The 16,196-nt window shown below is 43.3% G+C and overlaps 1 protein-coding gene across 1 annotated transcript in view; it reads right to left on the reverse strand.

Annotated features, from left to right (window-relative positions):
- TULP4 (TUB like protein 4) overlaps positions 1-13,910 on the reverse strand; it is a 228,041-nt gene extending 214,131 nt beyond the window's left edge. Inside the window, exon 1 of the mRNA XM_060029706.1 lies at positions 13,799-13,910. The gene's annotated coding sequence lies outside the window, so the exon portion shown is untranslated. The remainder of the gene's footprint in view (positions 1-13,798) is intronic.
- Between the last annotated feature and the right edge of the window lie 2,286 nt (positions 13,911-16,196).

Genomic DNA, 16,196 nt, shown 5'->3' on the forward strand with positions numbered 1-16,196 from the left:
CATACGTGCACACACACACACACACACTGGCAAGGAGGAAGAAAAGGAAAAGGAGATTGTTTACTTCACCAGATTCCAAGCAGAGATGTTCTTTCATGTTTTGTGGACACACCTGACCATCACCAGGGCCTGAACCACTCACTGATCCTTGCCTGCTCAGCAGATCCAACGGGACTCTTTGGAATGCTAAGCCAAGGTTTCCTTTAGCAGAGGCAGCTTAAGTTAACTACAGCTCCACGTTCTCCTGCCACTCTCCAGTAATGAAACCCTTCAGGGGCTCTGCTCCTGCAATAAAGACCAAAATCCTTAAACACGGGATACAAGGCCCAGCACGAAAAGGCATCTCTTTCACCAAGTCCTCTGCATTTCCTCAGGGAAACCATCTCTGACCTTCTGACCAGATCAAATCCCACCTTTATACCCTGCATTTCTCCTTCGTGGTATGAATGAATGAATGAGTTAGCATGTCTTTCAGTGCAAGTTAACAGATAATCTCAACTCAGGTTGCCTTAAACAACAGGGAAATGTATTTCACATAATAAGTCCAAAGGCAGGTGCGTGGTTGGCTCCGAGGAGTTCTCGCTGCTCTTTTCTCGGCTCTGTCCTCTCCCCTGCACCAGCTTCACGTTCAGATTGTAGAAATGTGGCTGTAACAACTCCAGGCACCACAACCAGACAGGACTGTACTCAGAAGAAAAGGACTATCTTTCCTAGTGTTGTCATTTTAAGATTGAGAAGTGCTCCAGAACCTCTGGCAGACCAGAACCAGGTCTCTTGCTTATCCCTACAGCAGTCACCGATGGTGAGTGGGACCTGCAGGACTGGCTGAAACAGATCAGGACTTACCCCTGTGCGGGGGATGGATCGCCTTCCCCACAGCACATGCAGACGGGGAGGGTATCTAAACAAAACCCCAATTCCATGACGAAGGGAAGAAAGGATGTTAGAAATGCACTCAACAGGGTCGGCTAGTTATCAATCTGGGATACGTGCTGGTTGTTGCCAAGAGAAAACCCCACTAGCTTCACCCACATGCACCTATAAAACCAGCAGCAGCAGCTTGGACAGGAGGCCACAGGGCAAACGAGGGGGTAAGAGAAGAGAGGCGGACTTTCGATCAGCAGGTGCAGACTTAGGTCCCAAGACGTCTGCTTAACAGTTACGTGACCGTGGGCAAACCCCCAACCTCAGCTTTCTCATAAAATAAAAAAATACATGCTTGACATAATGTGCAAGGTTACTGTGAAGACCAGATAAAACGGTAGATGTGGAAAAAGGCTTTATAAAAACAATGATTATAACTAAAACTTGTAAAAAGTCACAAGCCACCGAGAAAAACTCCTCCAAAAAAAAAAAAAAGTTGTCTGTCTGGCCAGACTGAAGCAGGTATAATCTACTAATGGATCTCTGCTTTAAAAATTACATTTCTATTGATTTACTTGTGACTTGGTTGGAGGCTTTCCAACATGATCTACCGACTCTCTCTGAGTTGAGGTGGAACAGAACAACTCTACAGAAACTGCCTTAGGGGTCCGTAGGAAGCCAACCCAGGGTCCTCTTCACTTCTGCGTTGATCCCTCCTCCTCAGGCACGCACAGCAGTCATATTCTCACTGCCTTCTAAATCGAAAGGCGGCGGGGGGGGGGAGTTTACAAGCCAGAAAAGGCTAAGAAAACCTAAGTGTTTTCAGTTAGGAGAGGGGAGACGGATTTGAATGCACAAGTAGAAGCCAGTGGTTACCCAGGAGACAGCTCAGCCCAACTCACGTGAACATGTGTGAGTCGCGATGCCTATAGATAATAAGTGCAGAGGCATCTAAGGCCTCCCTGCTAACGCTATTTCTGTCAGGCAGTGTGGGCATGGAGCCACCCAACATGGCTTGTGTTCTACCTAATCTCCCACCTGCCCGCCCCACCTCTTCATTCATCTGTCTCCACTTACCGTGGGGTAGAGATGGGCAAGCGAGCCACAGAGAGGCTCAAACCCATCTAAAGAGTAAGATACGCGTTCACCTACGCCAACCACATTTTTTTCTCATTAGATACATCCCCCTTCATTTGGGCAATAAAGTTAGAAGACTGGCCGTGCCTAGTACTGTGATTCTAGAGGGTGAAAGCAGTGATATTCTGGGCTTACTTTGACGTCTAGGAACTTAAAACGCTTCCTCACGGTGAGGGTGCCTTTCTCTCCGAGACTTAAAAATCAACAACGTATGATTTTCCACTCCAGTCCAGGCAGAAGAACCAGGTAACAGTGTGAGAGCAAAGACATGTTAGGGAATTACAATGCAGGGAAAACGGAGGCAGCAACTGGCAGTCTGGACAGTTTGAGAGGTATTTCTCTGCCCAAGTTCCCCGTGGTCGCACACATGCAGAACAGCGCCACTCCCAAGACACACGCTTCCAAGGGGCAGGTGTGTCTAACAAGACCGATGATCAAGAATATTTTCTGTCTAAATCATGTGTATGTATGAAAGAATTCTGTAAACCATAAAGCTGCCATGTCCCACACCAGTGCAGTGTCTCGAGCTCAGCTTCTCCCCAGAGCACGTTGCCATGTGTGGTCCTGCCTCTTCAAAACCCACCCCATTTAATGCAATGTAGTGCCCTGAGGAAGGACATCAGTGAAACTGATGCAATCAGAAGTAAGTCTAGAGTTTAGTTAATGACAACGTATCAATGTTAATTTCTTAGTCTTGACAAATGTTCTATAGTTTTGTAGGATAACATTAGAGGAAGCTGGGTCGGAGGAACTCTCTGTACCGAGTATCTTTGTACCTTCTGTAAATCCAAAACTATTCTAAGATACGAAGCTTATTTTAAAAAGTTTAAAACACCTGTCTGCTTAAAAAAGAAAAAAAAAAGAAGGGGAAAAAAACACACTGCATGGGAAAAGACTTTCTAAGCAAACCATCAGAGTAGAAACTACGGAAAAAAAATTGAAAGACTTGACTACATAGAAAATTTAAACTTTTATACATAAAATATGCCATGAACAGAGTTGGAGTTGAAAGGCAACCAAGAAACTGGGAAAATATTTATAATATACATGCAAGAAAAGGGGTTGATATACATAACACAGCAAACTTCATATATTTTTTAATTTTTAAAAAAAGGCCACATGCCTAGGTACTCCATCTGCTACAACTGCTTTCACACATATCAAATCTGTATGTCCAAACTCCAATTCAGTCCCTTTAAACCACGTTTCTTCCCATTCCACCCACTGCCTCTGACAGCCCCCCACACCTGGGGGCTCTGCTAGAGAAAGCAGAGCTTCAGTGCAGCCTTCCCCACAGCGGCTAACCCTGCTCAATTTGTTGGACCACTCCTAACCAAAGTCTCCTTCTAGAATCTAGGACTCTTTTCTTCTTTATGAGCGCAATATGTCAAGCTTACCTACTTGGTGCCCACAATACTGAAAACAGGTCAAACCACAACCAGAAGTGGGAATCCTGAGAAAAGACTAAGGTGTGCGAAGACCTCGCAGGTCAAAACCAGATTCAAATTTCAGCACCAGCCAATCAGAAAAAAAGGAAGCAGAAAAGCACTCACCACAGGTGGGCAGTCGCCTCCCACCTGGAGCCCCATTTACCTGGATTTCTAGAGAGACTCATCTATTCAGAGAAAAAGCACCTTCTTAAAATAAAATACAGTTACAACTAACTCAGCAGTTTATATTAGAGCCAACCAATCTTAGTAATTTTTTGGTTGTTGTTATTTCTGTGCTTTTAAATTTAGAAGGGGACCAGAGAATCTGAAGAATATACTTCTTTCAAGGTGTCTCCATATATGTAGAGTTTATGTCAGTTAGAATTATACTAAGAATTAATATTAGTCATATTATATTAAAATTAAGAAGCAAAAAGAACATTGAAGTTCCATACATAAAACAATATAGAAGTCAAAAGATAAAATATTTTTCACACAGAATAGTGTGACCATGATTAAAACCACTAGCTAAAAATTCAGGAGCTAGAAGTTTGCACCCCAGCTGATTACATTCTTCCATTAACCTTAGGCAGACTTTCTGTTGCCCTACTTACCTGGAGTTTCCTATGCTACAAGACAGTAGTTCATGTCTTAAAATAACTCTAAGTACTTAAGACAGTACTTAAGGCCAAGTAGACACAAAACAAAGAATAGAATTAAACCCAATCTTAATTTCTTGAAGCTCATTCATGATCTAATTTGTGAATAACTCCAGACTCCCCAGCAGGCTTCCTTCCTCAGACATCTCACCTTGGGTCCACCTTACTGCTCATTAGCACCAAAGGAGATTTAACTTAAACCAATTGTGCTCGTCATTAACTATCTAGTAAAAGGTTTGAAGCAACTGGCTTATATTGACCTCCGGTGATTACTGGTATAGTTCACGTGACAGTGCCTACCTCTCTCCCACAAGTTTCAGCTGTCTTACATACACCAGAGAAATAGCTCAATTCCCCAAAGCCAAATACACGCACATCCTTCTATGTCACATGAAAGAGAAAAACTTCACCATCTGAACACGGGTGAAGGACAGCCAAGGAGATTCCATTTCTATGACCATTGATCATCAGAGATCACTGTTGTTTGCAAATCACAGACAGCAAAGAAAGGGAAGACAATGGGATATCCCAAGGCTCTCAGAATTAAAAACAATACACCATTTCTGAACCATGGGTTAATCCTGAGACTTCTCTACTTATTTACAATAAACTTATTACATTAAATTCATAGGAGACTGATGTCAAAGCACCTCATAAACATTATTGCTCCTATGAATACCTCTGTGAAGAAAAGCATTTGTAGCCTAGGAGGGACCTACAATGGTACTTAATGTTTCTCTATCCCATTTCTTGCACATAAATACACATAAGTACAAGTCCTATTCACTGTACTGTATCACGAAATTTTTCAAAACAACGTTAATTAGTTGATCAAAAACTTAAATAAATCTATTCCATACAGCAATGTAATTGTGCAGCTTGTTAATGGTCCAGAAAAGATTTGGTGCTGATTAGTTCAAATTAAAGGTTGACATAATTAGATAAAACTGAATTATGGTGATAACTTGTGGACTTCATATATCAGCACTTTGCTCTCCAATGATAACAGAGACCTGGCTGTCGTAGCTGTAAGAATGGTGAGGAGGAAGCAGATGCAAAATCAAACACAAACAGGACGCCATAAATCCACAAAGGCTGGGAAGTGATGCTCCAGTTAGCTATGACGGATGGATTGTGGGCGGGACCCTGATCCCACGCTACTTAATTTATCCCCAAGTCCCTCAAAATCAAAGCTGGGTGAGGAGACAGAACAATGTGTGTGCCACTTTCATTCTCACTCTGTCATAGTATTAAAAATTACTACTGTTGGAATAAAATAAGCAAACTGTGAGCTTTCTTTTACTGAGTTGCTGTATTTTATTCCAAGCATTTCAAATATTACAGAATTTATTTCATCATTCAGATATCAGAAAATTCTGAAAAGTTAACTTCCTACAAAGGAAACACAGACTGGGTTTCTCATTTCCTGGGAAAAGACGGCAAGCACAAAAACAAAAAGGGTTCCAACTATTTGTAGGCACTGGAAAATGTGACCTGGGTTTAGCCATATTCATCCACCTAGCTGTCCCCATGATCCAACCTCCTTACACTTCTTTCTTTCAGGTAAGTTAAATCCAGGAATAACTTTTTGAAGGCATTCTTGTGTAATATGACAGATATTAATACATATACTTCCTGATGATTTAACACAGCAGTAACTATGGCCACCTGAAATGTCAGCTCTGGTGTCCAGGGTTTTCATCCACAGCATCAGGCTAACTTCTTATCACGCATGTTTTGATATTCTAACCACTGGAGCTGAATTTGTCCATCTGGGTTGTGGCTAAGAGGACTGTCTGAAGCTTAAGAAACTGATTTACATGTGAAGATAATCCTGTATATTCTCAGCACATGATAACATCACTACTGATCAGCTTTTCTGGAATATTAAAACTGTCCCAGTACTAACCGGCCTGTCCTCATGGAGGACCTCTGGCACTCTGACACAATGCCATGTGTTTCCCCAGGACAGTATCATATACTCTTAAAAGCCAAAGATGAAGGAAAGGTTCATAGGGGGCCAACAACATGGTACTCAAAGTATGTTCTACACAAGACTCTTCATTTCTCTTGCCAGAGACTGAAAATTACAGACACACACACACACACACACACACACACACACACACACACACCAGGTGTAACTGCCTCCAAAATTTAAACTAATCTTCCCTTGCTGATTGCAAGAAACTGGTCAAAGAAACATTCAGTTAGGATGAAAAAATTCTGAACCCAGTGATATTTGTCTCTATCAAAGAAGAATCTGAAAACACTGAGCAAGTTTTAGAAAGTAGATACCAAAGAGCCTGTAGAACCAAGTGTCCCACACAGTAACTAGCTTGGGATCAACAGGTGAGACTTAAGAGGAAAGGTTGAGACTGTCATAAAAATTATTCACGAAAAAGGCCAACTTCTTAGCCTTAACCAGACACGAACAGATCTGATACAAGAAAAACTATAACCCAGTGGTTCTACTATGCCCATTCCAAACTGGGAGAAAATGTCCAAGTATTCAGACTACCAAAAAAAGACATAGCAGAAATAATTGTAACAACATAATAACTTATATTATGCATTTCCAAATCCTTTCACATCCATTAAGGTCTAAATTAAGTCTTCAATTTTTAAAAAGTGAGAAACTGAAAATCTTAAGTTGTAGTGTGTGTTACCTTTCTCAAAGCTCTTTCACATCCATTTTGACTCTAATTGTGCTTTTGATTAGAAATAATACCAGTGAGAAAGATGTTCAAGTGAGTCTGTATTATCTGCACAGCACCTCTGCACACCTACAGAATAATTTTCTACACTCTACAGCCTACTACGCCATTACTAGGAGGCTTTCCATAAACACTACTTTTCCATTCTATCCTTAAAATACTTTCTCTCAAAGGTGGGTATCCTTGTCACCACATAAGCACAAAGACTTCTATTTCTACTTACTGACATCAGAGAAATATATTTGATTCTGAATTAACCACATTTAAAGGGAAAATGGCATAATTTTTACAATCCAAGAATAATCCAAAATTGTAATTTTGGATTATTTGACCCATTTTCTATGAAAGCCAGAAATCAAATAGAGTTGACCCACTGGTATAGGTCCTAACATGCCCAAAACAGAAGTTAAAAGGAAAAGAAAGCCCAAGTTTATCAGAGTGTGTAGTAATTTATGGAGATGCAGTAATTAATTCAATGTTTATGAGCAAAGAATGTTATTTAATTTTAACTGAATGTGTAGTGGGCATCTATCGCCTTGTCTTCCTGGAATGTCTTCCCTTTCTTTAGTTAAAAGCACCCCAACTCACCTTGTGATTCCTCCATTCTATATCTTTGTGGGACTGTCAACTGAGAGCAATCCTACACACACACACACACACACACACACACACACACACACACACACACACACACACACACACACACACACACACACACACACACACACACACACACACACACACAGCCAAAGGGCAAATTACCTAACAAGGCCAATCACAGTCTCTCCCCAGGAAAACTAAATCTTTCAACACAAGAATGAAATCAGTGGGTGCTGTCTTCAAGACCACGGCACCTGAAACAGACTGCCCATTAGGCGGTTCCTGAAGCCTAGCTCCTCGAAGGTCTGATTCTTGGCCTGCAAAGCCTAGTCGTTCAGCATTTTCTATGCCTATATTATATGTAATTGCTATGCCTACAGTTCTGTAACCTCTCTTTTTCACTCAATAATATATAATGGGCCTCCTTCCAGATTGGTTAATATAGATTTATATCATTATTTTCAATGGCTGTATGCAAAGAAGGTACCCTAATCTATTTAATCAATTCCTTACTTAAGGTTATTTACTAAATAACCGTATACAGTAAATAGTTCTTTACTGTATACATATACCTTTGTTAACTTTTCCTACTATTTTTTAGGATAAGTTCCTAAATGTGGGCTTGCTGGGTTAAAGGTTATGCAAATTTTACGTTTTGACACATAATAGTAGCTATTTAGAATAAGTGCATTGGACTTCCCTGGTGGCGTAGTGGTTAGGAATTTGCCTGCCAATGCAGGGGACATGGGTTCTATCCCTGCTCCGGGAAGATCCCACATGCCATGGAGCAACTAAGCTCGCGAGCCACAACTACTAAGCCTGTGCCCTAGAGCCCGCGAGCCACAACTACTGAAGCCCGCGCGCTCTAGGGCCCGTGGGCCACAACTACTGAGACCCGCGCACCTGGAGCCCGTGCTCCACAGCAACAGGGGCCACCATAATGAGAGTCCCGCACGGCTCAATGAAGAGTGGTCCCTGCTCACCGCAACTAGAGAGAGCCCACATGCAGCAACGAAGACCCAACACAGCCAAATTAAAAAAATTTTTTTTAAAGATTAGAATAAGTGCATCAATTTACACCTCTACTGAGACCAAAGAGTATACATGTTCCTTCATCTTCACCAGCACTGGGAATTACTATCATCCTTATTCCCACTCCAAATTAGGAAATGCCCAAATATTAAGACTACCAAGAGAATGGATACCCAAAGTAATCATAATAACATAATACTTTATATCAAGCTTTACCAAATTGTTTCACATCTAGTAAGGTCTAAATTGAGTTTAAATTACATTGCCAATATAATCATTGAAATATGGTGTCTTAGTTGGCTCAGGCTGCCATTAAAAAATACCACAGTCTGGGGTGGCTTAAACAACAGAAATTTATTTCTCACCATTCTGGAGGCTGAAAACTCCAAGATTAAGATGGCAACAAGGCAGATTTCTTTTGTGACCTCTCATCTTGGCTTGTAAGTGGTTGCCATCTAGCTATGTGCTCACATGACCCCTTCTTTGTGCATGGTGAGGGGCGGGGAGGGAAGTGTTTTGGAAGGGGTTGGAGAGCTCTCTGTTGTCTCTCTCTTCTGATGAGGGTACTAATCCCATCATGAAGGCTCCACCCTACCCCTAATTACCTCCCTAAGGCCCCATCTCCAAATACCAACACACTGGGGGATAGGGCTTCAACATAAGAATTTGGGGGAGAGACATTTGGTTCATAACAAATGGTATCTTATTTTTGCTTTTAATTTCATTTCTTCAATTACTAGTAAAGTTGAATATTTTAATATATTTATTGGTCATTTACTTTCTCTTTTATTTTTCTTTTAAAAATGGTCTGTCCTGACTCCAAACCTGGAACAGGAAGGCTACAGGATGAGCCTGGAACATCTTGTCACACCAGAAAGCAAGGAAGCTACTACGGGCTACTAGAGCTGTGTCATAAGGACTCAGAGCCAAACTGAATAAGTCTATCTGCCCAAAGATATGGCAATTTGAGCATCAATAGGACAATAATTGAAATGGACTGAAACGCATCATATATGCTAAAACAGAGAAGTTCATAAAGATCCTCAAAAAGAAAAAAAAAAAAAAAGGAAAGAAAAGACCCTAGCTCCATTACCATTGGAAGATGGCAGGGAACCAACTCATGATTTTGGAGAGTGGCAAATAAAGGGAAATAATCAAACATTCCTACACAATGTACGTATACCTCAGGGTGAGTCCTTCATGCTCTTCCATACAGCAAAATATACCACCATTATAACATTAGCTGAGGAAAAAACATCATCTGCATCAGCTGCAAATTTCAGAAAGATGTACCATATGTCACTATCCACGTGGAAGGGAAATTAAAGGACCCAGAAAGGATATAACATACATATTAGTTTCATCCCCCATGGTTCCCATATTTTTAAAAGGTACTGTGCATTCTGTTGGTGGGAATGTAAATTGATACAGCCACTATGGAGAACAGTATGGAGCTTCCTTAAAAAACTAAAAATAGAATTACCATATGACCCAGCAATCCCACTACTGGGCATATACCCTGAGAAAACCATAATTCAAAAAGAGTCATGTACCACAATGTTCATTGCAGCTCTGTTTACAATAGCCAGGACATGGAAGCACTAAGTGTCCATCAACAGATGAATGGATAAAGAAGATGTGGTATATATATATACAATGGAATATTACTCAGCCATAAAAAGGAACGAAATTGGGTCATTTGTAGAGATGTGGATGGACACAGAGACTGTCATACAGAGTGAAGTAAGTCAGAAAGAGAAAAACAAATATCGTATATTAAGACATACATGGGAAGCTAGAAAAATGGTACAGATGAACCAGTTTGCAAGGCAGAAATAGAGACAGAGATGTAGAGAACAAACGTATGGACACCAAGGGGGGAAAGTTGGGGCGGGTGGGGGCAGGGGATGAATTGGGAGACTGGGGTTGACATATATACACTGATATGTATAAAATAGATAACTAATAAGAAACTGCTGTATAAAAAATAAATAAATAAAATTTTTAAAAAGGTACTGTGCATTAAAAAATAAAATTAAATAAAATTTTAAAACAACTAATTTGATTTTCTGTTTTAATTAAACAAATCATAGTTAAATAATTTCCAGTGAGAGCTCTTGATCATCATGAGATTATCTCAGTTGCTAACACTTAGTATGTTAAAATTTAGAACCTTTATAAACAAAATGTAATGTATACATACAATGGAATATTATTCAGCCTTAAAAAGGAAGCAAATTCTGAAACATGCTACAACATGGATGAACCTTGAAAACATGCAAAGTGAAATAAGCCAGTCACAAAAGGACAAATACTGTATGATCCCACTTATATGAGGGACCTAAAGTAGTCAAATTCATGGAGATAGAAAGTACAAAGCAGAAAGGTGGTGGTCAGGAGTGTGGGGGGGGGGAGGAGGATAGAATGGGAAGTTATTGTTTAATGGATACAAAGTTTCAATTCAGGAACATGAAAAGGTTCTGGAGATGGATGGTGGTGACGGTTGCGTAACAATGTGAATGCACTTAATGTCACTGAACTGTACACTTAAAAATGGTTAACATGGTAAATTTTACGTTATGTATATTTTATCATAAAAAACTTAGTATTTTAATATGTTAAAATTTAGTTGACTAAATTAACATTATCCCAACCAAACTAAAAGAAATTCGACATTTCAATTACATATTCCCTGCAGTCTCACTAAGGAGAGATGTACAATTTGGGAAAAGCTTTTGGTAATACTGAAAATACTTCACAGGGTAGGAACCAATAGAAACCAATGCAGTAACTAAATCAAGACATTTCATAACAGAAGTTTTACTCAATTTTTTTTTTTTTTCTTTGCCATATGCGGGCCTCTCACTGTTGTGGCCTCTCCCGTTGCGGAGCACAGACTCCGGACACGCAGGCTCAGTGGCCGTGGCTCATGGGCCCAGCCGCTCCACGGCATGTGGGATCTTCCCAGACCAGGGCACGAACCTGTGTCCCCTGCATCAACAGGCGGACTCTCAACCACTGCGCCACCAGAGAAGCCCTTACTCAATTTTTTAATGCATTTGATGAATCACATGCATAGTTGGGTCACTCAATCTACCTTCAATCTTTCTCCATCCACAGAAGAGAACAGGAAAGAGATCATTGATACTGTAAATGCAGTGAAACAGATGAAGAACAATGTCCTAGCTTAGTCCTGCACATGGAAAGCACTGAAGGAAGGCTGCTGTCTCTTTACTGTTCTTTCATCACTGGGGATCTCAGCATCAATGTTGGATGGTTCAATATAAAACAGGTTTCATGAACCACATATCCTTTTATGGCTTAAAAAAGTTTTTTTCCATGCAGGGTTTTGGTGGGGAAAATGTAAATAATCAAACTACCACTCATATAGCTCCATATGAAAACTAGAAAGTTCAATATGATACACACATCTTTCCTAAATGAAAAGTTGGTTTTAAAATAAACAGTAGAAAATACATTACTATTTCTCGGGCACAGGAAGTTAACTTGGGCTTTCTATTCTTCTCCCATGTCATAAAGCTTCACTGTGTTAAAAAAATTTTCCCTATATGATCCCTCTAACTCAGTACTACATACTTCCAACTCTAGAGGTCAACACCACCTCCCCCCATCACAGGAAAACACTGCTACTTTCACAGCCCTTACTAAAATAGAGCACTTAAAATTCTCCAAAGAAATTCACATCCTCTAGCAACCCTCTCACACAAATTAAGTCCTATGCTTAAACACTAGATTTAGCTATTCACAATTTATTCATATACTCATTTCCACAACAGTAAACTATCAAGAAATAGAAAGGGACGGCTGAGTTCCTCCCAATCTGAGCGTGGCTATCATTGTACAATGTTGAGATCAGCTTCCAAACTGCCCCACCAGATCACCAGGAGTCCAGGCAGTTGCCTCTGGTTTGCGGCGTGGCTATGTGCAAGGAGCCCTGTCACTTTCCATCCATCACAACCCCAAATCTCAGCAATCAGTGCTGCAGGGCCTGGGGATGAGCATCCTCCAGGACCATAGCACCATTCCCTGTGGCCTTGCCTGCAAGAACTAAACTCCAAGAAATGCAAACCTGAGACACAGACAGAGAGGCACAAAGAAAGGGACTCCCAAATGTTTTTTTTACATTCTTCAAAACTTTAGAAATAAATTATTTTCCCTGTGCTTTTTTAAGAATCTGCCTACTGGGTATCCTTAAGGTGCTGCTAAACTACTGCAAAATACAAAGAGGAGGACAATCCCCAAATAGAGAAATCCAGGGCAGAGCTCCCTGTAAGGGGAGCTGACTGTCCACCAGGGGAGAAGTGTTAGAAGACTTCCTGATCACCATGGCAATTTAGCAGGTAAGTCACATCCATCCCCGACAGAACTGTGTCACCCTTATTTCCTTCCACAAAGCTAAATGAACCTCACCTTTCCAACCTTAAAGTGGTGTGACAAGAAAAAGTAGACACCTCTCCCTACTAATTGCCCGAGCCGGTCAAACTTCAGACGCAGCATCATGCACTTTGTTTTTAAGCAGAGAGAAAAGAGGAAGGGTTGGCATTCTGAGCGGAATCCCCGTGATTTGCCAGAGGAAACAGCACAGACCAAACAGCAGAAGCGCCAGCATTTCCATGCAGCTGCCACGACAGGTGACCGGGCCGCTTTGCAGACACCCCACTCGGTCGGGGGTAACACGGAGGTGGGGCGGCAGGAAGGCCAGGCGGGAGGGGGACAGCCTGGAGGACGAGAAGGTGGGCAGAGGCCGGGAGGGAAATCCACTCCATCCAGACGCCGGGGAGGAAGAGGAGGAGCACAGTTTCCCCCGGGAAACCGTTTTTTCTGTCTCCACAATTAAGGTGGTTTTCTGTCTCCACAATTAAGGCGTTTTCGGTCTCCACAGTTAAGAAAAAAAAAATGGCTCCAAGCCAAACGCCTCCTGATTTACACACAGACACACATACACTCACGCGCGCGCGCGCACACCAAGCTCCTCTATCGCCCCATTTTCTTAGACACTGAAACAAAAGACTAAAACCGCTAAACGGCAGCGAGCGCCGCCCGGAGCCGGGTGTCGGCCACCGTCTCCCCACCGCGCCCTCGGGAAAGCCCACCCGAGGGGGCCGCCCGCCGCCCCCCGCCCAAGCCCCGGCCGGGGGCCGCCCGGCGCACCCCCGCCCGCGCCCGGCAGAGGGGCCTGGCCGGGGCTGGGGGCTCGAGCGCCCGCCCCGAGAGGACAGGCGCCCGGCCCGGCTCCGGAGGGCGCTCCGCCCGGCGGTCGGGCCCGCCACCTCCTCCACGGGAGGGCGGCAGCGCCCGGGCCGGGACGGCGGTGACAAGAGCCCAGCTCCCGCCTCACCTTCGGGCGCCGGTGGCGGCGGCCCCGCGCTCCTCCGCGCCTCTCTGCCTCCGCCTCCAGCAGCCCCACGCCGCCGCCGCCGCCGCCGCCGCCTCCCCCAGTGTCTCCGCGGAGTCTCCGCCTCCCTCAGCCGCCGCCGCCGCCGCCGCCGCCGCCGCTGGGCCCGGCTGTGCGCCACGTGATCGCGCCACGTGACCCGGCGCGGCTGGCAGGCGCCTCCCCAGCCAGCCTCGCGCCCTCGCGCCCCCGGGGACCCGCGTCCCGTCCGTTGACGCCCGCTGGCTCCGTTCTGGGGTCGCGGCCCCCGCCACCCTCGCCTCGCGCTCTGCCGCGGCCCGAGCTGCTGACGCGCTCGTCACCTGCTTGCTGCCACGCGCGAAACCCCCAACTAAACAGACCCTCCAGCCACTGCACACTCGCGAGCACTCCCTCAAAGCGCACACACAACCGCCGAACACCCACTCGCGCGCCCACCGGTTCTCACGCACGTGTCACACACGCGCACCCCGCAGTCTTCGTCCCTCGGGGCAACTACACAGCCTGGACAACAGTGAAAACAGTAACTAGTCCAGTCTGAACCCCACCCCCTTGAGGAATCCTTCCTACCCGGTAATGTAATGATTTGTGTGCGGTCCGAACTTAATTTGAGCCGGAAGTGGATATCACACTCTTGAAGTTGAAAGTCTGTAGAAAGCGCACGTTGCTTGTAGTGTGAACCACCGTATGTCTGCATGAAGACAGTCACTGAAGTGTCTTTGATGGTGATGATTTGATCTCAGATATATCGTATCTTTTTCAGTTGATCTTATGGGGAGAGGACTGGATAGCGTCATTTTAACTCACACAGAGGAACAAGAATTCACAGCCTTTTTCCCCCCCATTAAATTGATGTCCTTCTAGGAATGGAAACTTTATGCATCCATCCTTCATTTTCCATCACGTACACAGAAATGACACTGCTGATTGTGTGACTGTTCATGTATGTGTATTTTTAAAAAAATAGACAAGAGCAGCATCCTTTCTTTCTTGATTTGAGGCATAACATGCCCTATATATTTAAGTATAGCAGCTAATCTTTGCAAGTGTTCCACACTTTTTTCTGTTTTGCCTATTTGCCAAAATTTTCACATCAGCTTCGGCTTCAGAGTTAAGAATTCTGGCTTCCGTGAATTTCTGGTTGTCAGAAAGAAAATAAAAGAGTTGGACTAGAGTCTTTAAATCCTGAAATTACATACCTACAATTTCACAAACGTTGGCAAGTGCTGCCTAGATTGTTTTAATTTTTAAAAAGTTTTTAAACGATAATATTTGCCTCATTAACATATGCACGTAAGTATAATGTGTTCAAGAGAAGTATTAATATGAGCATTATTTAATCGCATTTTATAACATCTCTAAAATTAATTTTGACACCTTTCAGAAGTAAAACTACATTCAAGTCTTAGAGTACCTTAACCATAAAAGATAATCCTCCCTCATTGCAATGTAATGAGTATTTTGCTTCAACTGCATTAACTGGGGTCAGCAATCAGGACCTGGAGCAAATTTTGAAAAATCTGACCCTGACTGTTAGACCTTAAATAGTTAGTAAACTGATGAAAGATGAAAATATGCAGTTGAAGAACTTTTCTTTTCTTTTTTTTTTTTTTTTTTTTGCGGCACGCAGGCCTCTCACTGTTGTGGCCTCTCCCGTTGCGGAGCACAGGCTCTGGACGCGCAGGCTCAGCGGCCAGGGCTCACGGGCACAGCCGCTGCACAGCATGTGGGATCCTCCCAGACCGGGGCACGAACCCGTGTCCCCTGCATCGGCAGGCGGACTCTCAACCACTGCGCCACCAGGGAAGCCCTGAAGAACTTTTCTTGACCTAACAAATGCAATGGATATAACAGCCTAAAAATGATTTAACAAATACCATTAAGACTGAACAATGTGGGTGTTCTTTCTTCTGCAAAATGAAAAAATATTAAATTTGAAACCACTCTTCTCCTAATACCATAGTTTTCCTTATGGCTCACATGTGCAAACTCTCTTTTATTCAAGCACTGTTTGGCACAAATGCAGCCAACTCTCAGCAAAACTGCAAAGGCTCTCAGGTCTGTCTTCCACCTCTGCAGTTTCCCACAGCGTGAGCGGTGGTGTGAATGGTCTCCGAAGCAACTATCTTCATTGAAGTCCTGCTTCTACCACTTAGGAACAAGTGATAACAAGAACAACACACCTAACACCACTTCTTCTTTTTCTTTTTTGTCTTTTTTTTTTTTTTTTTTGCGGTACGCGGGCCTCTCACTGTTGTGGCCTCTCCCGTTGCGGAGCACAGGCTCTGGACGCGCAGGCTCAGTGGCCATGGCTCACGGGCCCAGCCGCTGCACAGCATGTGGGATCCTCCCAGACCGGGGC

Source organism: Delphinus delphis, chromosome 14 (genome assembly GCF_949987515.2).
Source record: "Delphinus delphis chromosome 14, mDelDel1.2, whole genome shotgun sequence".
NCBI lineage: Eukaryota > Metazoa > Chordata > Mammalia > Artiodactyla > Delphinidae > Delphinus > Delphinus delphis.